The following is a 22850-nucleotide window of genomic DNA, read 5'->3' as shown; positions in this document are numbered from 1 at the left end:
CTTTAGTTGTGGGTGCGTTTTAAATGTGGTGACATTCAATTCCGTTATTCGTTTCAAAGGACTGGATAAAGCTCTTGTGGCGGTGGTGCTGGTGGATGTTTGCCCTTTTCTTTGACTAGTAGTTCAGAAGTAGGGATAACTTTATCGTAATACTAGGGTCCTCCAAACTTGTTTACCATTGTGTACATAAAGTACTGACCAATTTAGATTTTCAGTGCCTCAGAGTTTCGTTGAAATGAATCATCCAAATACTTAAAAACATTTTAATTATTTTAAATAATTTTTTCACATTTATTTATTTATAATTCTTCACAAATTATTCTGTAAATCATTCCTACAAAGCTTTTTGTCCTTTCATTTCAAGTTGGGTCTTTAATAGAGCTATACATTTAATCATGACTGGTGAAATGAAAGAAAAACTATATCAATAATTACAACGAACTTCAATAAAGACAATGGCAATCATAGAATACCAGTATATTGAACAGAGATTGCCAAGTAGAATATTACAAAAATTGATTATAAAAACTAAAGATAAATAAAGGAGAGAACTAATCACTCCATGCATTAAACTGTGAAATGTTTTTATTTTCAAATGTTGTTCGAATTTTTGTAAATTTTTAATATATTTAAATTAAGTGGAAGAATAACTGTGCTTTGTACGCTGGTTTAGTGTTAAAATTTATTGTATCGAAGCCCCTCACAAAACTTGGCAAACGTGTGACGTCATAGACAAGGTAAACATTCTCATATACAAAACTCACTTTCCATTTTATATGAATGAAATATATCAGCACTTTAATATTTGAGACAAACTTTATTATTAAATTGAAGACGCATATGTTACCGAGAGAAAACACGTTGTTCAACTTCTTTCACACTAAGTAGCAAGAGAACAAACAAATAATTATCATATCAGAATAATTAACATTACGTGTTACAAACGCACATCTGATTAATTCACAGTATTTCTAACTATACTATAGTAGTAAGAACTTTCGCTTTTATAATGTTTAGCACAACTACTGTTCAGCCAACAGAATAACTGAAAACAAGCGACCTCTGTTGTATATTATGTAAATAATAAGTCTTTAAAAATGTGTACCTTCTAAAATATACAATACAGTTGTAAAATATGGTTTATTAAGTGTTTCAATACCATATTAGTTTGTCTTAATAAACACGTTCTATCACTGTTCTTCAGTTCTTCAGACGTCACACGGTGTCCAATTCCAACTCCCGAGGAAGTGTGACAGAGTATGTGCAGTCTGAAAAAGTTATACCAGTGGACATGGGAAGTGAGAAACAACTAGAATGTTCTTTTAACACTCTAAAAGTTTAGTTATGTGTAGACTGAATCTACTGTTTTTATATAGATAGTTTTAGTTTTCTTACAATCGGAACATAGTTTAAATTTCAGGTGCCGGCGCTGTCTGCACTACACCACTGACCCTGTACAAGTGTTTACTTTGTTTGTTTTGGTTGTTTTGAATTTCGCGCAAAGCTACACGAGGGCTATCTGCGCTAGCCGTCCCTAATTTAGCAGTGTAAGACTAGAGGGAAGGCAGCTAGTTATCACCACCCACCGCCAATTCTTGGGCTACTCTTTTACCAACGAATAGTGGGGTTGACCGTCACAGTATCACGCCCCCACATCTGAAAGAGCGAGCATGTTTGGTGTGACGGAGATTACGAGTCAAGTGCCTTACCCACCTGGCCATGCCGGGCCGGGGTGCTCAGAGATAAGAGTATCGTCTTTCGTCCGGCTCACGAATATATCAAGAAATCAAGGAAATAATTATCTCAGTGGTGTCGGTTAAAAGGTCAGTGTGTGGCTACCACAAGATTTGGTAAATGTCTGGTGGGTGTCGAGGCAGAGCTAAGTCTTCAGTAATGGTGACATCAATGATGTCGATGATATTGAAGATGAGAAGCCGAAGTTGTGATGAACAGAAGCAAACCGACAAACCATTTAAAATCAAGAAATTAACGGGCCTTTACCAGGGCCACATGGTGGAGGGATTTATAAATCTAATGACGTGTGAAAGAACGTAGCCACATGAGGGCGCTACGTTTTTCCATAAAGTGACGGAAAGGGTATTTCAAAACGTTACGACACACCTCTGTGTTTACTTGATTGTGGTTATTAGTGTTTGGTAAATATGTAAGTTTATCAACAGTACCATCATTCAAAACTGACAAAGTTAAAGCAGTAAGGGGAACAGATACCGCAGGTTATAACAGTATCTAGCATGTTCAACTTGATCTCCTGTCTGTTAACGAAACCTACAAAAGTACTTTACACTAAACTGAGAAATAAAGAACGAAAGCAACTGTTAGCAAGGGAACGAACAGGAAGTACAGGAAACGTCATCAGGTCAGCCGCTGCTTGTCACAAATGGTACTATACATGGTTCATGGTAGAGAAGTTATCGATTCGTTAGTGTCAGGAAAACCAGACCAGCTGTCCACAAGCATGGAAGCTACATTTAACTGTCGGAGGTGTCTGGCATATTTCAACCTTCTTCCTACAAGTACTTTTGTTGTTAAGATGCGTTAGTTGAGTACACAGCCGCTTGAGGGAGTAAACACTTCAATATTTTGACGTGGAAAAAAAAACTTGTCACATTGCCCTATGGAGATATAAGAGTTACTGAACGTACGACAGTAAAAAAAAAAGAGTCGAATGTTCTGTTTCTATTTAACAGTCACGCACACACAAGTTAGTCATAAATTTTGATAAAATCTCTAACAAAACAACAATAAAAGAAACGTGAGCCCTTAACTACCACGTGAATTTTCCCAGATTACCACTTTTGGAATGACTATAGTAAGTGCATGCACTAGCACAACCAATGACGTGAAGGTAAAAACAAAAAAGATATCATCAGTATCATATCAACCAATGAGGTGGAGGTAAAAACAAAAAAGATATCATCAGTATCATATCAACCAATGAGGTGGAGGTAAAAACAAAAAAAGATATCATCAGCATCATATCAACCAATGAGGTGGAGGTAAAAACAAAAAGATATCATCAGCATCATATCAACCAATGAGGTGGAGGTAAAACAAAAAAGATATCATCAGTATCATGTCAACCAATGAGGTGAGGTAAAAACAAAAAAGTTATCATCAGTATCATATCAACCAATGAGGTGGAGGAAAAAACAAAAAAGATATCATCAGTATCATATCAACCAATGAGGTGGAGGTAAAAACAAAAAAGATATCATCAGTATCAATGAGGTGAGGTAAAAGACAAAGAGACGTGCCAATAAAATATTAAGCTCAACAAACAACTGAGACAGATTCAAATGACTAACACCGATTACTAATTTGAAATTTTAGGTGAGAATAAAGTGCTGTTTAGTAAATGTTTTTAAAATGTTCTGTTAATACTAGAACACAGTTTTTTCAAATGTTCTGTTAATACCAGAGTACAGAATAACGTGAAATTTAAACTATAATTACCAGATAATATATTCTCATTTTTTCCATTTTATGAAGCTGGTTCGTCCATGACATTACAGAATGGTAATTTCAACACTATAGTAATGCTTCACTGTTGACAACTGAATGAACCAGAGTGAAAATACTTGTCATTCTTCAGAATTCCCATATACCTGTACCAAGGATATACCATAAGGGTTCTGTTTGAATGAAGAAACTGAACAAATTTAGGGTCTGAAATAACTGTCATGGTACCGTTCGTGACAGAAAAGTGTCCAGATGTATAGTACCAAGAAAAGTTAACGTGTGGAATGTGTGGTCGTGGAGCAGTTCACTTCACTTCAATCTACAAATATTGTAGAGAGACTGAAATTTGTTAAAATGTACAAAAACTAGACTGTTAATTATTGGAAAAAATTATTATGAATGGATAAGTCCTAGTTTGAAATATTTGGTTCAAAGCGGAAAAAAGTGAAAGACACTTGCCTCAATGCATATCATCTGCCAAGAAACATGGGGGAGGCAGTGTGATAGTTTGGGAGTTTTACTTCTGCTGAAAGAACAAGAGATATTATTTAAATAGATGGAGTAATGGACCAGTGCAAGTACCATCAGGTACTGTTCCATTACGGTATACCCAGTGGCTTATGTATAATTGGTAAAGACTTCTACTACCAAGAAGATAATGACCCCAAACATTCATCCAATCTATTAAGAAATTACTTAGGTAAGAAATAAGTTGTTGGAGTCATTTAAAGAGCCGAAATCTCAACCCATTTGATACAGATCTGGGATTTGATAGATCAGAAACTAAACAAATCAAAAGTTACTTCCAAAAAACTCTATGAGAGTTGATGAGAGACATTTGGAGTAAAATCCCAAATAACACTATAAGTACAGTGTCTCCAGTTATTAAAACAAAAAAGATACAAAATATTAACTGTTTACTTAACTCAATCACTGAGTTTCTGTTGTACTAAACATGAAGGTTAATAAAACTGTGATGTTTCGCCTTGATTTAACTTCCATTGTTCTTTAAAAATAGTCTAAAATCTAACTTTTTACTTTGTCCCTACACTTTTGCACAGTACGGTATACACATACAAAGATTACTTTGTCCTAAGACTTTTGCACAGTACGGTATACACATACACAAATCACACACACATAAATACACTATTCTCCTTCCCACAAACATTCTGACGTCACTCAGCATATTTATGGGAGTGAGGCTCTGACGCAACAAAAACCACGTGCTTATACAAATAAAGTTGTTCTATCCCTCAGAAAAACGAACTCAGTCACTATTAACAACATTACGTTTCAGGTTAAGCTTATTTTTATTTATCTGTCTATGTATCTCTCTCTCTACCTACTTATCTGTCTCTTTCTTTCATGATTTTTTATAAATAAAGAACCCTTTATATGTTTTCTGAATTCTTAACAAGTTTTAAGATAACGTGAAGTGTGAAAATATTTTTATTTGGTTTATGGAATTACGAGCAAAGCTATTTGTGGGCCGTCCATAACGTAACAGTGATAGACCAATGTTTGCTTATTTTTTTAAATTTCGCGCAAAGTTACACGAGGGCTATCTGCGCTAGCCGTTCCTAATTTAGCAGTGTAAGACTAGAGGGAAGGTAGCTAGTCATCACCACCCACCGCCAACTCTTGGGCTACTCTTTTACCAACGAATAATGGGATTGACTGTGACATTATAACGCCGTGGGGGCGTTATAATTGGTGAGCAAGTTCGGTGTGACGGAGATTCGAATCCTCGACCCTCGGATGGCGAGTCGAGCGCCCTAACCACCTGGCTATGCTTGGCCGCTTATCTGTCTGAAGCAAAAATCACATTATTTATTAATTATTTACATAAGACAGGAAGGTTATTTGTAACAACAATATATTTTTAAATGTTAATAATTTAGTCAACAACAGGAACCTGTACCTACCCCAAGGGCCACATTTCGCTAAAACGGCCCACTCCCCATCTTTGCAAACGTAATGAAATTTCAGCTGTGCCATCTGGTGGCTGTTATGAACCACTAACCAAGCTTACTTTACAATTAAATAAGATCATATTCAAGGGTGAAATTTTTCTTCAGTCTTAATTAGTGTCCACAAGTAATGATGAAATGTTTTTAAAAAGTTTAACTTAATTTAACAAAATATTGCAATTCCCTTTCTTACTGGAACACCAATCAAGTGGTTCAGTGGTAAGTCTTATCACGTTAAACATCAGGTGTCGATACTCAGGGTTGGCATATCACACATACCCTAGTGTATAGCTTTGTGCTTATCATCAGACAAAACTCATCAGGACAGCTATCAGAAGAATAAAATGATTCTATAGCACAATGGTTGGTTGGTTGATTTAGTGTTTTGTGGTACAAAGCAGTTTGGCTATTTGCACCAAATCTCCAGTAAAAAGTTAAAGTAAATTAAGTAAAATTCATAAAAGGAAACTAAGGTAAAACAAAACAAAGTTAAAAATAAATATATAGCATAAAACCAATGTTTACATTCAGTCTACAGCATCAAGAGTAATTCAAGTTGTAAAGGACTTTCTGTAGTGTGATTGTACTAATCATAACTTGCTAGGAAGACTAACAGGTAAGTACAAAAACCACCGTCAGTCACCTGAAGTTGGCCTTTCCAGTCCTGGTTGAGTTACTTAATGTTAGGTCAATTTCTAATTTCAAACTGAACTAGATGAACTGTGATTTTTAAAAGGGAGCCACATTAAAAAGGTGTAAAGTATATATTAAAAACTTAAATGGCATTAAAAAGATTAGTGGCCTTTAAAACACTAAAAACACAACCAAGGTAGACAGTGTCACCATCACCAATAACAGTGTCTAACGTTATGGACAAACCTTGGAACAGAACATGTTTAAAATGGTGCCGTCTTTGTAAATCATAACGATGACAAGAAAGTAAAATGTGGCTTATTGTGATCTGAGTGTTATATAAACTACATACTGGTGCATCAGTTCCAGATAAAAGAAAACGATGAGTTAAAAAATTGTGACCAATGAGCAGTCTAGTTAGAACAACTTCCTCTTTCCGATCCTTACGGGAACAAGACGGCCAAAGTCCAATATTGGATTTTATTTGGAAAAGCTTGTTTTCGCGTTGCTCACTCCAAGTCGACTACCAGCTGGCACGGAGCCGAGCCTTGAATACAGGACCATAGTCCATGTATGGAACAGGCACAGCAATGATAGTGCCAGAGCAGATAGACTTAGCTGCAGTGTCGCCAAGCTCATTCCCGCGAATACCAACGTGGCCTGGTATACAGAAAAACTGGATAGAAGTAGATGTCACAGAGAAATGGACCAGTCGGTTTTGAATATTGGCGAGAACAGGGTGTGAACCAACGTGAAGCGATTCCAGGACCAGTAGAAAACAAAGCGAGTCATTATAAATCGTGCAGTTCGAGTACTGCTTAGCCTCTATGTGATCCAGGGCAAAAGAAATGGCATATAGTTCAGCAGTGAACACAGAAGCTGTAGGAGGGATTCTGTGTGAAACCACCGAACCACAACAAACCATGGCAGAGCCCAGTCACCTAAACCATCTGTATAAATACAAATGGAAGGATGGTTCAAAAGATGTTCAGCAAATAGCAGAGAGTATTTCCAATCAGCAGTGTCTACTTTTTTAGATGACTTAAAGACAGGTCACAATTGGGGACTGTAAGATACCATGGTGGGATGGGCTGACCAATGGATACAGGAATGTTATTCAAGGACAGACCCAATTCATCTAACTGTGCCTGGATACAAAGGCCAAAAGGAGCAATGGCAGACCGTCTGGTCTGACAAAGCCCATCGAGGAAAACACAACTCCAGGTGGGATGCTTTGATAAGGAACGAAGTTTCGAAGCATATGGTAAAGACAATTGCAAACGGCGGAGATGTAAAGAAGGTTCATGAGACTACGTATAAGCTTTGAACTGGGGAAGTGTAGAAAGCTCCAGTGCAGAGCCAAAGTCCTTGGTGATGAATAGTGTCTGGCATCTTCAAGGCCGATGGTCTGGCAGAGCCATAGAACAGTGATACATAATCGAGTTTCGATCGAATAAAAACACGATATATCTTTAGAATAGAACATCGATCCTATCCCCAAATGGTGGCAGACAGGAAATGGAGGATGTTCAGTGCTCTTGTTCATTTGACCTGTAGCTGCTTGATGTGTGGTAAAAAGTTAACTTATGGTCAAAGATAAGCCCCAAGAACTCAGTCTCAGAGATCACAGGCAGCACAACTTCACCAATACAGAGTTCAGGATCACTGTGAATACCCCGTTGGCGTCAAAATTGCATGTAAACAGTTTTAGAGAGAGAGAAGGTAAAGCCGTTTGCTGTGGTCCATTTCAGTAAACAATTGAGGGCATTCTGTAGCTGCTGCTCAATATACCTCATGTTCGATGACTGACATGAGATGTGAAAGTCGTCGACATAGAGCCCGTTTGCTACAGTGAGAGGGAGTTGTTCAGTGATGGCATTAAGTTTTATACTGAAAAATGTGGCTCCAAGTTCCTATAGAAAAGAACGGGAAAGTGTCAAACCCACACGAACTCGGAATCTCCTGTCCATTAAAATTTTGCTAATAAAAGTGGGCAAATGGCCACGTAACCCATATATATGGAGGTCTCGCAAAATTCCATACCTCCATGTTGTATCATAAGCCTTCTCAATGTCAAAGAATATTGATACAAGATGTTGTAATTTGAGAAAGGCTTCTCCGATTGACGTTTCAAGTTGAATCAGATGGTCCATGGTAGAGCACTCTCGTCGGAACCCACACTGGGTGGGTGAGAGGAGGTTGTTTGATTCGAGGAACCAAACAAGATGAGCATTAACCATCCTCTCTAAGGTCTTACAGAGACAGCTCGTCAAAGCAATTGAACGATAGTTTGAAGGAATCTGGGATCCTTTCCAAACTTATAGAAAAGCAGAACAATAGCCTGGCACTAGGCATCAGGAAAAACATTCTCCTGCCAGATCCGGTTAAAAAACAACTAGAAGGGTATCAAGAGAAGCAGGAGACAGATAGCGCAGCATCTCATAATGTATATCATCAGGTCTAACTGATGTATTGCCAGACCAATGAAGAGCCAGTTTGAGTACCACCAGTGTAAAGGGACGATTATAGTCATAGAGACAATCAGTTCGAAAGGAAAGAGGTGATTGCTCTGCCCGAGTCTTGATGGCCAAGAAGGTGGAAGAAGAGGCAGAAGTGCTAGATACCCGGCAAAAGTTTTCACCTAGAGTATCGGCGATGCTCTGGGTATCAGTTACTTCGTAGTCATCAGTGAGCAAGATCAAGAGGGGGACAGAGTTATATTGCCCACTGACCTTTCGAATCTTGTCCCAAATGACTTTGGAACTGGTGGTAGAGGATATACTGGTTGTTAACGCAATCCAAGTTTCTTTCTGGCTTTGACATCTTACCAATCGAACATGTGCACGGGCCCTCTGGAAAGCGATGCGGTTCGAGAATGTAGGATACCTACGGAAAGTATCCCATGCCCGATTTTGAGCCTTCCGTGCCATGTGGCAGGCAGGATTCCACCATGGACGAAAATATATTGTAAAACGTGTCGAGGTTTTAGGAATACATTGAGCAGCTGCTTGTATAATACAGTAAGTTACTGCTGCCACACAGTCGTCTATTGATGGCTTACAGACGATGGCAGGATTAAGTTCTGCGAGAGCTATGAAAGAGGGCCAGTTTGCCTGATCCAGCCTCCACTGGGGCACGCGGGTCGGGTGGCATCGACCACGACCAGTTTCTCTCAAGATTATAGGAAAATGATCACTGCCTCGTGGATCATTGTGAACCCTCCATGAAAAATGGGAGAATAATGAAGGGGAGCAAATTGAAAGACCAATAGCAGTAAAGAACTGACTAGGTGCATGAAAATAAGTAGAAGAACCAGTAATGGAAGGTTGTGATCAGAGAGCATACACTCTGCAGAGCTACCCCTCCTATCATTATCATCAGAGGATGATGTCCATTAGAGTTCCCCAGGATGAAAAAGGGAGACAGCAACTGTTCAATGAGAGCATCAAGGTCCGATTGATCACATGTCTATCCAGGTGACAGATAGAGAGAACAAACAGTGATCATATGACCCAAGGAAAAACGGATGGCTACGCATCCAAGGGTGTGTCGAGTGGCAAAGACAGAGTGAGCACATGCTGATCAACCAACAGTGCCACCCCTTTATGCACTCGTCCATCACACAGCCTGTCATTTCTGCATAAAGAAAACTGCCGAAAAGAGACTGTATCGCCAGGTTTCAGCAGTCAGTGTTTTGATGTCATCCAGATTAGAACGTAAACCTCAACAGTTCCATTGGTCATTTTTATTTACGTATAGGTGAATTGGGCGGAGAGCCCTTCTATTTACGACCACTTCTTTTTTCCTTACTTTTCTTATTCAAGGGAGATCTATCGACCTCCTTGGATACTGCCCTGGATCGATTGGGCAGGTCTTTGTTGTTGGAAGGGGATTCCAGAAACTGAGGATGTGAACGAATGATTGTTTTGCATCTTGGGGTGAGAGAGGAAAACGCATCCGAGAAAATGCCTGTATTTGGAATCAAAGGATGTGGATCTTGGGGTATGGTGGAATGTATATAAGGGACATAGATAGGTGTCGAAGTTGATTGATCAACTTTTTTAACCGTGGAGGTCAAAAGACTTCATTTGTTTGGAGAACGATTCTTTAGGCGGCACAGAAAAATCTGTCTGCACTCCCACTGTAGTTGTAGAACGAAGTGCAGCAGCGTACGTCCGAGATGAAGTGGTGGACAACAACTTTCGAGCCTCAGGATAGGTAATGTTATGAATCTTTTTTCAAACGCTGCACCTCATTTTCTTCCGACCATTTAGAGCAAGAACGAAAGCAGAACGGATGAGAGACATTACAATTGATGCAATGAGGGTCCGTTTGACACTTATAGGCATCAAGGTCCTTGCCACCGCAACGAGCACACATCAAGGAACCACGACATGATGTCTTTGAGTAACTATAATCAGTGATGACGAGAAACCCACTTGTTGAGAAATTTATGAACCTGACGATGACCGAAGAAGGTCGAAACGTTGTTCGCTCTTCTATGTAAAGTGTTTTCTCAGCCCAAACGAGCCGTTTTTTGCATATAAATTTCTTTGAGTAACTGAACTGCTGACACTTGAAACATCAGAGAGGGTTTGGAATGTATGGCCATACTCTGCAATTTAGAGAATCCGCCTTGATGGTGGCAGGTGGACGTGGTGATGTAAATGTCAGAATGAGGATATTGGTCAGCATCATAATTGCATCTCTGTGAGTGGAGATTCGTCTCACTGCAGAAACTCCTTGGGTGTAGAAACCAGCGAGAATCTCCGACTCTGGGATGTTCTTCAAATCCCTCTCAACAATAACTCCTCGTGATGAATTCAAAGTAGCATGAGGTGTAACCTCTATAGATATATCCTCAATTACCTTTGAATGCAACAGGAGTTCACGGTGTTGAGATGTGGATGTTTCCACCAATATGTTACCAGATCGAAGCTTCTTTACCGACTTTGGAGAGCCAGCAAGTCCCTCTAGTCCCTTCTGAGTGAAAAAGGGAGACATCTGCCCTAAAGGTTTGTCTCAAAGTGAATGCAATATAAGAAAATGAGGTACAACAGGTGGTACGGATGGTGACGATTTCTGCTCATAATCTTCAAGACATGGTCGTTTACCTCTAGACTGTTTTTTTTTCACTATTTTATTACGATATTTAATTGGAGTATCCATAATAAAGAATGAGAAATTTCAGTGTCCACTGACCCCACCCACCATGGAGCCCTACGAGGGGACGCACTACAATGTCAAACAAGGACACTGCAGGGTTTCATGAACACTATACCCAAACACCAGTATCAGATACAGTGTCCACAACACCCGTTGAGAACTTCCAACACTGGTACTTGGTTGACTCTAGCCCAAATGGGCCAGCCGATTGACCTAAGGGGGCCACACCAAGGCTGCCCGTCTGTAGGAATTCAAGGCCAAAGTGGTGTGTTAGGGTTGGACCCCTCAACCACCGGGATCGTTTCCTCCCCTTCACGGGTTGCTACGCACGGCAAACACGTGGGTGGATGTTTAGATCCCAGAGGAGGTAAACTGAAAGAACAGAACCTTCCCTCAACATGTACAGGAATCCACAACGAGGGGCTATAGCACAATGAATCATGGGTAACAACAGTTTTGTGTCTCACACTTGGCTAATTTTTGTTTACACTACTGATGACAGAACTCTGTAAACATATAACAGTGAATGATATCTGTTGATAACACGTAGTTTACGATGTTAACGTAAAAAAACTTCTCGATAAAAACACTATTATAATTGGTAAATGATATTTGATTAAATACTAAACACATAAATAAAAAATGGAATTGTGTCACTCTATTTTTTAGCTTGCGTGTATATAAACAACGAAATTATATTTTATACTTACAGAAACTCTTTGCACGCTAGTCTCTCTGGCCAGCAGACACAAGCAGCAACATCATAGCCGATACATATATAAAACTCACCGTTTGTAGTTCTGCCTTTCAGTTATATGGTTACGGTATTAAATTCGTTTATCTGAACAAACAAAGATCGTATTTTTTGTTAACTAATTTTTGTTAAAGTTTATAGAAAATTCACCAAACTGCATTTTCTAAATGTTCAATCGACAAATTCATTCACTTTCTAGATAAAATGGTTTGTTTGTTTTTGAATTTCGCTCAAAGCTACACGAGGGCTATCTGCACTAGCCGTCCTTAATTTAGCAGTGCAAGACTAGAGGGAAGGCAGCTAGTCATCACCATCCACCGTCCACTCTTAAGCTACTCTTTTACCAACGAGTAGTGGGATTGACCGTGACATTATAACGCCCACACGGCTGAAAGGGAGAGCATGTTTGGTGTGACGGAGATGCGAACCCGCGACCCTCGGATTACGAGTCCAATGTCTTAACCACCTGGTCATGCCGGGCTACAGATAAAATGGCGTTTAAAAAGCAGGAAACAAACAACCTTTCACTTCGTCCATCTCAGACCACGTCCGGACATGTCTCTCAATATGTGCGTGTGTGTGTGTACATCAAGTTTTTCGTTTTATTTATTTATTAACTGTAATTAAAAACAGATCCTTAATTTAAATATATACATATATAAATCAGTGGTGGTGAGGTGTACATTTTGTCCACTTGGTCATATTAAAATTATATAAACGTAACCAAATATTTTTAGAGAAAAACAAAATAGAAACAGTGGATAAAAGCCGTCAAAACTGGGTCTGCCTAATATGTGCATTACAACAGATCAACGTTAAACATGTTGATTCCAGCATTGAAATCTACAACAGTTTATATCAAATATGTTACGAATAAAGCCTGATGTCATTATTTCCGTAGCAGCGTTATGTGCCAAAATAACAAACACTCAGCACGTGACAGGTAAACTATTATTTCTCCACAGTATTAACGTGTTTTTTATTGTTGTTCTTTTCTTATACAGAAAACATACGTGGAGTTATTTGGGGTACCAACCTTGAGTAACTGAACCTTTAGTTTTGTACATATTACGTCTTCAGAGCCAGGTGATTCACGTCAAAGATTTTTTTGTAATTCACAGAAATTCACCTAGATTAATTACTTTAAGAGTTTCTAATATTTCAGTATCTAGTGTTTTAAACATGGGTCATGAGTATGAAGCCAATAAATGAACATTTGGAAAACCCTGGACTGCAGTATTAATTTCCATGTTATTACATGTACATGTGTTCACATTTAAATATGACTGTTCTGTATAATGCTTGTTAAGTTTGTCGTGACTCGAAGGTAAGTAAATATTTTAAATTTACAGAATGAATGAGTCTTCATGTTATACAAGAAATATTACAGCTACACCAACTCTCCATCCCGTCAGGGTTGATTCACGTGACGTTACAGCTACACCAACTCTCCATCCCGTCAGAAATGATTCACGTGACGTTACAGCTACATTAACTCTCCATCTCGTCAGGGTTAATTCACGTGACGTTACAGCTACACCAACTCTCCATCCCGTCAGGGTTGATTCACGTGACGTTACAGCTACACCAACTCTCCATCTCGTCAGGGATGATTCACGTGACGTTACAGCTACACCAACTCTCCATCTCGTTAGGGTTAATTCACGTGACGTTACAACTACATCAACTCTTCATCTCATCAGGGATGATTCACGTGACGTTACAGCTACATCAACTCTCCATCTCGTCAGGGTTAATTCACGTGACGTTACAACTACATCAACTCTCCATCTCGTTATGGATGATTCACGTGATGTTACAACTACATCAACTCTCCATCTCGTCAGGGATGATTCACGTGACGTTACAGCTACATCAACTCTCCATCCCGTCAGGGTTGATTCAAGTGACGTTACAGCTACACCAACTCTCCATCCCGTCAGGAATGATTCACGTGACGTTACAGCTACATCAACTCTCCATCCCGTCAGGAATGATTCACGTGACGTTACAGCTACATCAACTCTCCATCCCGTCAGGAATGATTCACGTGACGTTACAGCTACATCAACTCTCCATCTCGTCAGGGTTGATTCACGTGACGTTACAGCTACATCAACTCTCCATCTCGTCAGGGTTAATTCACGTGACGTTACAGCTACACCAACTCTCCATCTCGTTAGGGATGATTCACGTAACGTTACAACTACATCAACTCTCCATCTCGTCAGGGTTAATTCACGTGACGTTACAGCTACATCAACTCTCCATCTCGTTAGGGATGATTCACGTAACGTTACAACTACATCAACTCTCCATCTCGTCAGGGTTAATTCACGTGACGTTACAGCTACATCAACTCTCCATCTCGTCAGGGTTGATTCACGTGACGTTACAGCTACATCAACTCTCCATCTCGTCAGGGTTAATTCACGTGACGTTACAGCTACATCAACTCTCCATCTTATCACAGTTTATTCCCAAAGCTCTAATATTTTTCTGAAGCAATAAGATTCATTCTCTAAACACAATGTTCTCTTATGTTTTACATTAACAATAGGGGTCATTCGCTAAACATCAGTCTCTACAATGTCTTTCTGAGATTATAGGAGTCAGACTATGAACACAAGACACTATACTGCATTTCTGCAATAATAATGTCCCCCAGAAAGAAAGCGGTAAATCTTTGAAATTTCAATGTTAAAATCAGGGATTTGGTTCCTCTGGGAGGACACAGCAGAAAGACAAATGTGGCTTTTCTTATCTTATCACAGTTAGATCACGTGGCACTATAACTACATCAACTCTCCATTTTATCAGAGCTGATTCGCGTGACACTACAACTACGTCAACTATCCATCTCGTCTATATCAATAGCAGCTATATCAACTTTCCATCTTATCATTATTTATTCACGTAGAACTGCAGCTACATGAACTCTGTATGTACCAGTGATGAAATCACACGTTTGCTATTTTTATAACTAAAATCGATTTGTTTTATTTAGTTATAAGTTATATAACAGTGGCTGTTTCTGACCTGTCAGTGGAAGTAACAAAAGGCCTTTAAGTAAAGAAGATATTACAATAAGAACAGTCAAAATTGGTTCTAATAGAATACTTACGTGTAAGTACACTCGTTCGTCACTGCCACTGGCACGGATTGATTGCATAATGATTAACGCTATTAAGACATTTCAAATGAACATGCAAACGATATTCACGCATTCTCATATTCACGGTAATCTATTAAATATATTGTAAGTACCGAAAGAATAAAATAACATGCCAATTCTTCCGTACACATACATAACAAATAATTACTTTCATCTTGTGTAGCTGTTGAAGTGACAGTTTCAGACACAACATGCGAGAGAATTTCGTTGAGCCCTTGTTCAAATAGCAAGCCATCTGCTTCAGAACTGTCACGTGACTACCACACGATGAGCACCTGCTGCCATACATTTGAAGAAGGTGAGGTTTTCTTACAATACAATAGTGCATGACAGAGGAACACAGATACACGTGACGCAAGGTGTTCAAAAATGAACCGCGACAGCTGTAGATATTGGCAGGTTTTACTACATAAATATGTCTTCTCACGTGCTTGGCAAGAGGAAAACTGATTGGAACGATTACTGAAATGGTAACAACATTTGATCTTTACCTATACATTTTCACCAGTGCGTTTTAATAAGAAATATGAAATGAATTATAAAACTTTGCTGGAGCAAAGATCAAACTCTATAAGTTCAAGAAAGAATAGGATGTCAGACATATATCTTAAGTACAAAGCAGAACATATGTTTATTAATATACTAGCTGGAGAACCCGTCCTCTGGACAGAACTCTGTAAATTCATGATTAACGGAAAGTTGTTGTAAGACAACACATTTTCGGTACAAGCTATTTAAGGGAACCATGACTTCCACATGTGACACATACTAGTGACACAAAAACATCATTAATCACGTATAGAACGTACTTCATATAGTTTTCATCCCATCTTTTCATGGCCATCACTGTATACATTCATTTAAGAAAAAGACTACTGATTTTGAATAAACCTTTAAATGGTAACAATACATATGTTAAATTCACCATGTAGTTTAATTACACACAATTATAATGACGTTTCTGCATCGCCTTACTATTACGTAATACAACCACCTTGTCGAACAATGTGTCATTATGTGGATAACTAACCCTACCACATTAAGAAAGTCTCGACAAATCATAGAATGTACTTCAAGTAGTACAACCACCTTGTCGAACAATGTCTCATTATGTGGATAACTAACCCTACCACATTAAGAAAGTCTCGACAAATCATAGAATGTAGTTCAAGTAGTACAACCACCTTGTCGAAAAATGTCTCATTTTGTGGATAACTAACATCTCACCGTAAGAAAGCTTCGACAAATCATAGAATGTACTTCAAGTATTACAACCACCTTGTCGAACAATATCTCATTATATGGATAACTAACCCTACCACATTAAGAAAGTCTCAACAAAACATAAAATGTACTTCAAGTATTACAACCACCTTGTCGAACAATGTCTCATTATGTGGATAACTAACCCTACCACATTAAGAAAGTCTCGACAAATCATAGAATGTACTTCAAGTAGTACAACCACCTTGTTGAACAATGTCTCATTATGTGGATAACTAACCCTACCACATTAAGAAAGTCTCGACAAATCATAGAATGTAGTTCAAGTAGTACAACCACCTTGTCGAACAATGACTCATTATGTGGATAACTAACCCTACCACATTAAGAAAGTCTCGACAAAACATAAAATGTACTTCAAGTAGTACAACCACCTTGTCGAACAATGTCTCATTATGTGGATAACTAACCCTACCACAATAAGAAAGTCTCGACAAATCATAGAATGTACTTCAAGTAGTACAACCACCTTGTCGAACAATGTCTCATTATGTGGATAACTAACCCTACCACATTAAGAAAGTCTCGACAAAACATAAAATGTACTTCAAGTAGTACAACCACCTTGTCGAACAATGTCTCATTATGTGGATAACTAACCCTACCACATTAAGAAAGTCTCGACAAATCATAGAATGTACTTCAAGTAGTGCAACCACCTTGTCGAACAATGTCTCATTATGTGGATAACTAACCCTACCACATTAAGAAAGTCTCGACAAATCATAGAATGTACTTCAAGTAGTACAACAATATCTCATTATATGGATAACTAACCCTACCACATTAAGAAAGTCTCAACAAAACATAAAATGTACTTCAAGCATTACAACCACCTTGTCGAACAATGTCTCATTATGTGAATAACTAACCCTACCACATTAAGAAAGTCTCGACAAAACATAAAATGTACTTCAAGTATTACAACCACCTTGTCGAACAATGCCTCATTATGTGGATAACTAACCCTACCACATTAAGAAAGTCTCGACAAATCATAGAATGTACTTCAAGTATTTAGTACGACTATCATGGCTCCCGTTAGACGTTCTTCATATCATTTCTGTTGTTGTTGTTTTAAATTAAACACAAAGCTACACAATGGGCTATCTGTGCTCTGCCCACCACGGGTATCGAAACCCGGTTTTTAGCGTTGTAAGTCCGTAGACAAACCGCTGAGCCACTGGGGGGCATATATCATTTCTAAGTTTATTTGATTAAATTATATTCATTTAATTGTTGTTTTTGAGTTGTGTTTAGGTCCTAAGGTTATGCAAAACTTTTACCCATAACTGTCTACAAAAATGATCGAAAACGCTTTCCCTAATCTAAAACTTTAATACTAATGTTAGAGCTACTTACAAGGGAATCCCATCCAACAGTTGCATATTGACGCTGAAAGCTTAATCTCATTAAGCGGTATGGATTTAAATCCACCAGTTTATTGTTCTTCGAAATACGAGGACTATTTTAAAGTGGACTTGAATTGATTTCCTGTCATCCATGATGTTGATACTGGATATAAAACTAATAACGTCAAAAATCTTAAAGACTCCTCAGAATTACCGAATGTGTAGAAACTATGAAATAATGCTTCGAAGGCCCAGTATGGCCATGTAGTTAAGACGTTCGACTCCTAATCTAAAGGTCACGGATTTGAATCCCCGTCAAACCAAACATGCTCGCTCTTTCAGCCGTGGAAGCGTTATAATATGATGGTCAATCCAACTATTTGTTGGTAAAAGAGTAACCCAAAAAATTAAAAACAAACAAACCGACGCTTCGGAAACCCAAAACTTTTTATTTTTTTGCCGCGGCATATCGGCTCATAAAACGGTTTAGAAATGTTTTTTTTTTTTCCAAGTGGTAACCTCATTGTTTCTTTCGTCATCTCTTGACCGATTTCAAATCTAATTACAGTTTTGGACTCAAGAGGTCAAACTTTTTTTATTGGTGTATTTGACCACACCCAATGTCTCATATGTGAATTTACTTAATTCTTGGCTTAAAGAATTTCAATTTGAGGGTAGGCTAGTAGAGATCATAATTAACCATAAAACTGAATAGAGTACCCACGCTTGGTATTGCTGGTCTCACAGATTAATTTATTCTAATATTGTCTAAAAGATTGTTAAATACCTGGTTATTGATGATTCACTCTTCGTTTGGTTGGGAATTAAAATCTAGTACATTAACTTACAAATAGAAAGAAAGGATGAGTACTTCAGATCTGGTATTTATATCCATGTTAAAATTACATTTTTTGAAAACGTTCCTAAAGGAAAAAGTTTAAAGATTTCTGGAAAAACGAATCAGTAACCAGAAAGAATTTAACTACATGGCCAAAAGTATGTAGACATCCCTTCCAATTAGTGGGTTCGGCTATTTCAGCCAGACCCATTGCTATCAGGTGCATAAAATCAAATATACAGCTATGCAATCTCCAAAGACAAACGTTGCCAGTAGAATGGGTCGTACTGAAGAGCTCAGTGACTTTCAACATGGCACTGTCATAGGATGCAACCTTTCCAACAAGTCAATTCGTCAAATTTCTGCCCTGCTATGGCTGCTCCGGTCAACTGTAAGTCCTGTTATTGTGAAGTGGAAACGTTTAGGAGCAACAACAGCTAAGCCACGAAGCGGTAGGGCACACATGCTCACAGAACGGGACCGCCGAGTGCTGAAGCGCGTAAAATTCGTCTGTTCATAGTTGCAATACTCACTACTGAGTTCCAAACTGTCTCTGGAAGCAACGTCAGCACAAGAACTGTTCGTCGAAAGCTTCATGAAATGGGTTTCCATGGCCGACCAGCTGCACACAAGTCTAAGATCACAATGCCAAGCGTCGGCTGGAGTGTTGTAAAGCACACAGCCGTTGGACTCTGGAGCAGTGGAAACGCGTTCTCTGGAGTGATGAACCACGCTTCACTATCTGGCATTCTGACGGACGAATCTGGGTTTGGCGGATGCCAAGAGAACACTACCTGCCTGACTGCATAGTGCCAACTGTAAAGTTTTGTGGAGGAGGAATAATGGTCTGGGGCTGTTTTCATGGTTTGTGTTAGGTTCTTTAGTTCCAGTGAAGGGAAATCTTAATACTACAGCATACAATGACATTGAGACTTGTGTGGTTTCAACTTTGTAGCAACAGTTATGAAGGCTCTTTTTGTTTCAGCATGACAATATCCCCGTGAACAAAGCAAGGTCCATAAAGACATGGTATGCCGTGGTTGGTGTGGAAGAACTTGACTGGCCTGCACAAAGCCCTGACCTCAATCCCATCGAACACATGTGGTATGAATTGGAACGCCGAATGCAAGCCAGGCCTACTCGCCCGACATCAGTGCCCAACCTCACAAGTGCTCTTGTGGCTGAGTAGGAGCGAATCCCCGCAGTCATGTTCCAAAATCTAGTGAAAAGCCTTCCAAAAAGAGTGGAGGCTCTTATAGCTGCAAAGGGGAGACCAACTCCATATTAATGCCCATGGTTTTGGAATACGACGTTTAACAAGCACATATGGGTGTGATGGTCGGGTGTCCACATACTTTTAGCCATGTAGTGCACCTCCGATACTTTTTATTTACATGTTTTATTTTATATTAAAACCCATTTTAGATCCTCGAACTTTCCAGCTTCATGTTAACTGAATTACACAAACGTACATCACAGATAAACATTTATCGATTTATATTATTTACGGTGGTCATGATATTTGTTTGTTTTTCTACTTTACGATCACCTTACAGTCCTTTTCACAACTAAAGGTGAAGAAAACATTTCCCGAGAGCTATTTATTTATTTCGCAACTAAAGAGTTAAAACTGATCAGGCATAGACTAAGACACGAATTACCCACAAATAGCAAATCGACTCTTTGTTCTTTTTGCATTTGTATCGGATATTTGAACAAAGCTAAACAAGAGCTATCTTCCATAGCTACCCCTAATTTAGAATTAATAGAAGGCAGATAACTAGTCAACAGCACCACTGATAAATTTTCACAGTTAAATAGTAGGATTCCACAGTCACTCTTATAACGCATCCATAGCATCAAAGTGCGATGCGTGATTTTGCCACAACGGGACACGAATAATGAATTTTTTCTGATTGAGAATCCGGTGCGCTTATCATCGGGTCATGCCCGGTTCATGTTAGCTATAAGAGAAAAATTTAGGTTCATTAACACAAGTAATTTTTCTTTGGAAATTTTATGTTGTTTCAATATAAGGAAGTGTGATACATAGCTGTTGGCACCGAAACAGGTTTGTTTGTTTTAAATTTCGCGCAAAGCTATACGAGGGCTATCTGCGCTAGCCGTCACTAATTTTGCAGTGTAAGACTAGGGGAAAGGCAGCTAGACATAACCACCCATCGCCAACTCTTGAGCTACTCTTTTACCAACGAATAGTGGGATTAACCGTAACATATAACGCCCCCACGGCTGAAAAAGCCAGCATGTTAGATAGGACGGGGATTCGAACCTACGACCCTCAGATTACAAGTCGAGTGTCCTAAACCACCTGGCCATGTCGGGCCCCGAAACAGGTATTTTCTTGGTTTGAAGAAGAATGCCTACACAGATGATTAAAGAGAACGAGAGGCTCGGCATTGCCAGGTGGTTAAGGTACTCAACTCGTAATCCGAGAGTCGCGGGTTCGAATCCCCTTCACACCAAACATGTTCGCCCTTTCAACCGTGAGGGCGTTATAATGTAACGGTCAATCCCACTATTCGTTGGTAAAAGAGTAGCCCAAGAGTTGGCAGTGGGTGGTGATGACTAGCTGCCTTCCCTCTAGTCTTACACTGCTAAATTAGGGACGGCTAGCGCAGATAGCCCTCGAGTAGTTTTGCACGAAATTCTAACGAAACTAAAGAAATTAAGGTGATTATAACACAACCATTTAGTGATTCGTTTAACTTTCTAAGTAAAAGGTGTTTTAAATTATAAACATCAAAATATAGCTACATATAATCCACCTCCTTCGAACAATCCTCCCATTAAAATAATTCTATTCGCAGAGATAATCCACCTGTTTTTAAAGACCTTCATGTTATAATGGATTATGTTCGATGAAAATGTCAGTTCACATAAATAGCTCACGACATTTTAACATACAAAACCTTGTTCTCCGCCTTCTTTCTCCTTGGTCAGTTCACATAAATAGCTGACGACATTCTAACATAAAACCTTGTTCTCTGTCTTCTTTCTCCTTGGTCAGTTTACATAAATAGCTCACGACATTTTAACATAAAACCTTGTTTTCTGTCTTCTTTCTCCTTGGTCAGCTCACATAAATAGTTCACGACATTTTAACATAAAACATTGTTCTCTGTCTTCTTTCTCCTTGGTCAGTTTACATAAATAGCTCACGACATTTTAACATAAAACCTTGTTCTCCGTCTTCTTTCTACTTGGTCAGTTCACATAGATAGTTCACGACATTTTAACATAAAACCTTGTTCTCTGTCTTCTTTCTACTTGGTCAGTTCACATAGATAGCTCACGACATTTTAACATAAAACCTTGTTCTCTGTCTTCTTTCTCCTTGGTCAGCTCACATAAATAGTTCACGACATTTTAACATAAGACCTTGTTCTCTGTCTTCTTTCTACTTAGTCAGTTTACATAAATAGCTCACGACATTTTAACATAAAACCTTGTTCTCTGTCTTCTTTCTCCTTGGTCAGCTCACATAAATAGTTCACGACATTTTAACATAAAACCTTGTTCTCTGTCTTCTTTCTCCTTGGTCAGCTCACATAAATAGTTCACGACATTTTAACATAAAACCTTGTTCTCTGTCTTCTTTCTACTTGGTCAGTTAACATAAATAGTTCACGACATTTTAACATAAAACCTTTTTCTCTGTCTTCTTTCTCCTTGGTCAGTTTACATAAATAGCTCACGACATTTTAACATAAAACCTTGTTCTCTGTCTTCTTTCTTCTTGGTCAGCTCACATAAATAGTTCACGACATTTTAACATAAAACCTTGTTCTCTGTCTTCTTTCTACTTGGTCAGTTTACATAAATAGCTCACGACATTTTGACATAAAACCTTGTTCTCTGTCTTCTTTCTCCTTGGTCAGCTCACATAAATAATTCACGACATTTTAACATAAAACCTTGTTCTCTGTCTTCTTTCTCCTTGGTCAGTTTACATAAATAGCTCACGACATTTTAACATAAAACCTTGTTCTCTGTCTTCTTTCTCCTTGGTCAGCTCACATAAATAGTTCACGACATTTTAACACAAAACCTTGTTCTCTGTCTTCTTTCTCCTTGGTCAGCTCACATAAATAGTTCACGACATTTTAACACAAAACCTTGTTCTCTGTCTTCTTTCTCCTTGGTCAGCTCACATAAATAGTTCACGACATTTTAA

At 38.7% G+C, this 22850-nt stretch overlaps 1 protein-coding gene across 5 annotated transcripts in view; it reads right to left on the bottom strand.

Moving 5' to 3' along the window:
* The window catches only part of LOC143230236 (uncharacterized), a 146893-nt gene that overhangs the window by 35118 nt on the left and 88925 nt on the right, over positions 1-22850 (bottom strand). The window contains exon 1 of one of the 5 annotated variants that reach the window (XM_076463417.1): positions 15131-15348. The exons of the other annotated variants lie outside the window; for them this stretch is intronic. The gene's annotated coding sequence lies outside the window, so the exon portion shown is untranslated. Of the gene's footprint in view, positions 1-15130; positions 15349-22850 lie in introns of those variants that run through there. 5 annotated transcript variants of the gene reach the window in all.

This window comes from Tachypleus tridentatus, chromosome 10, assembly GCF_004210375.1.
Source record: "Tachypleus tridentatus isolate NWPU-2018 chromosome 10, ASM421037v1, whole genome shotgun sequence".
Classification (NCBI taxonomy): Eukaryota; Metazoa; Arthropoda; class Merostomata; order Xiphosura; family Limulidae; genus Tachypleus; species Tachypleus tridentatus.
The sequence above is the reverse complement of the archived record's forward strand: the minus strand, read 5'-3'. Positions and strand labels throughout refer to the sequence as shown.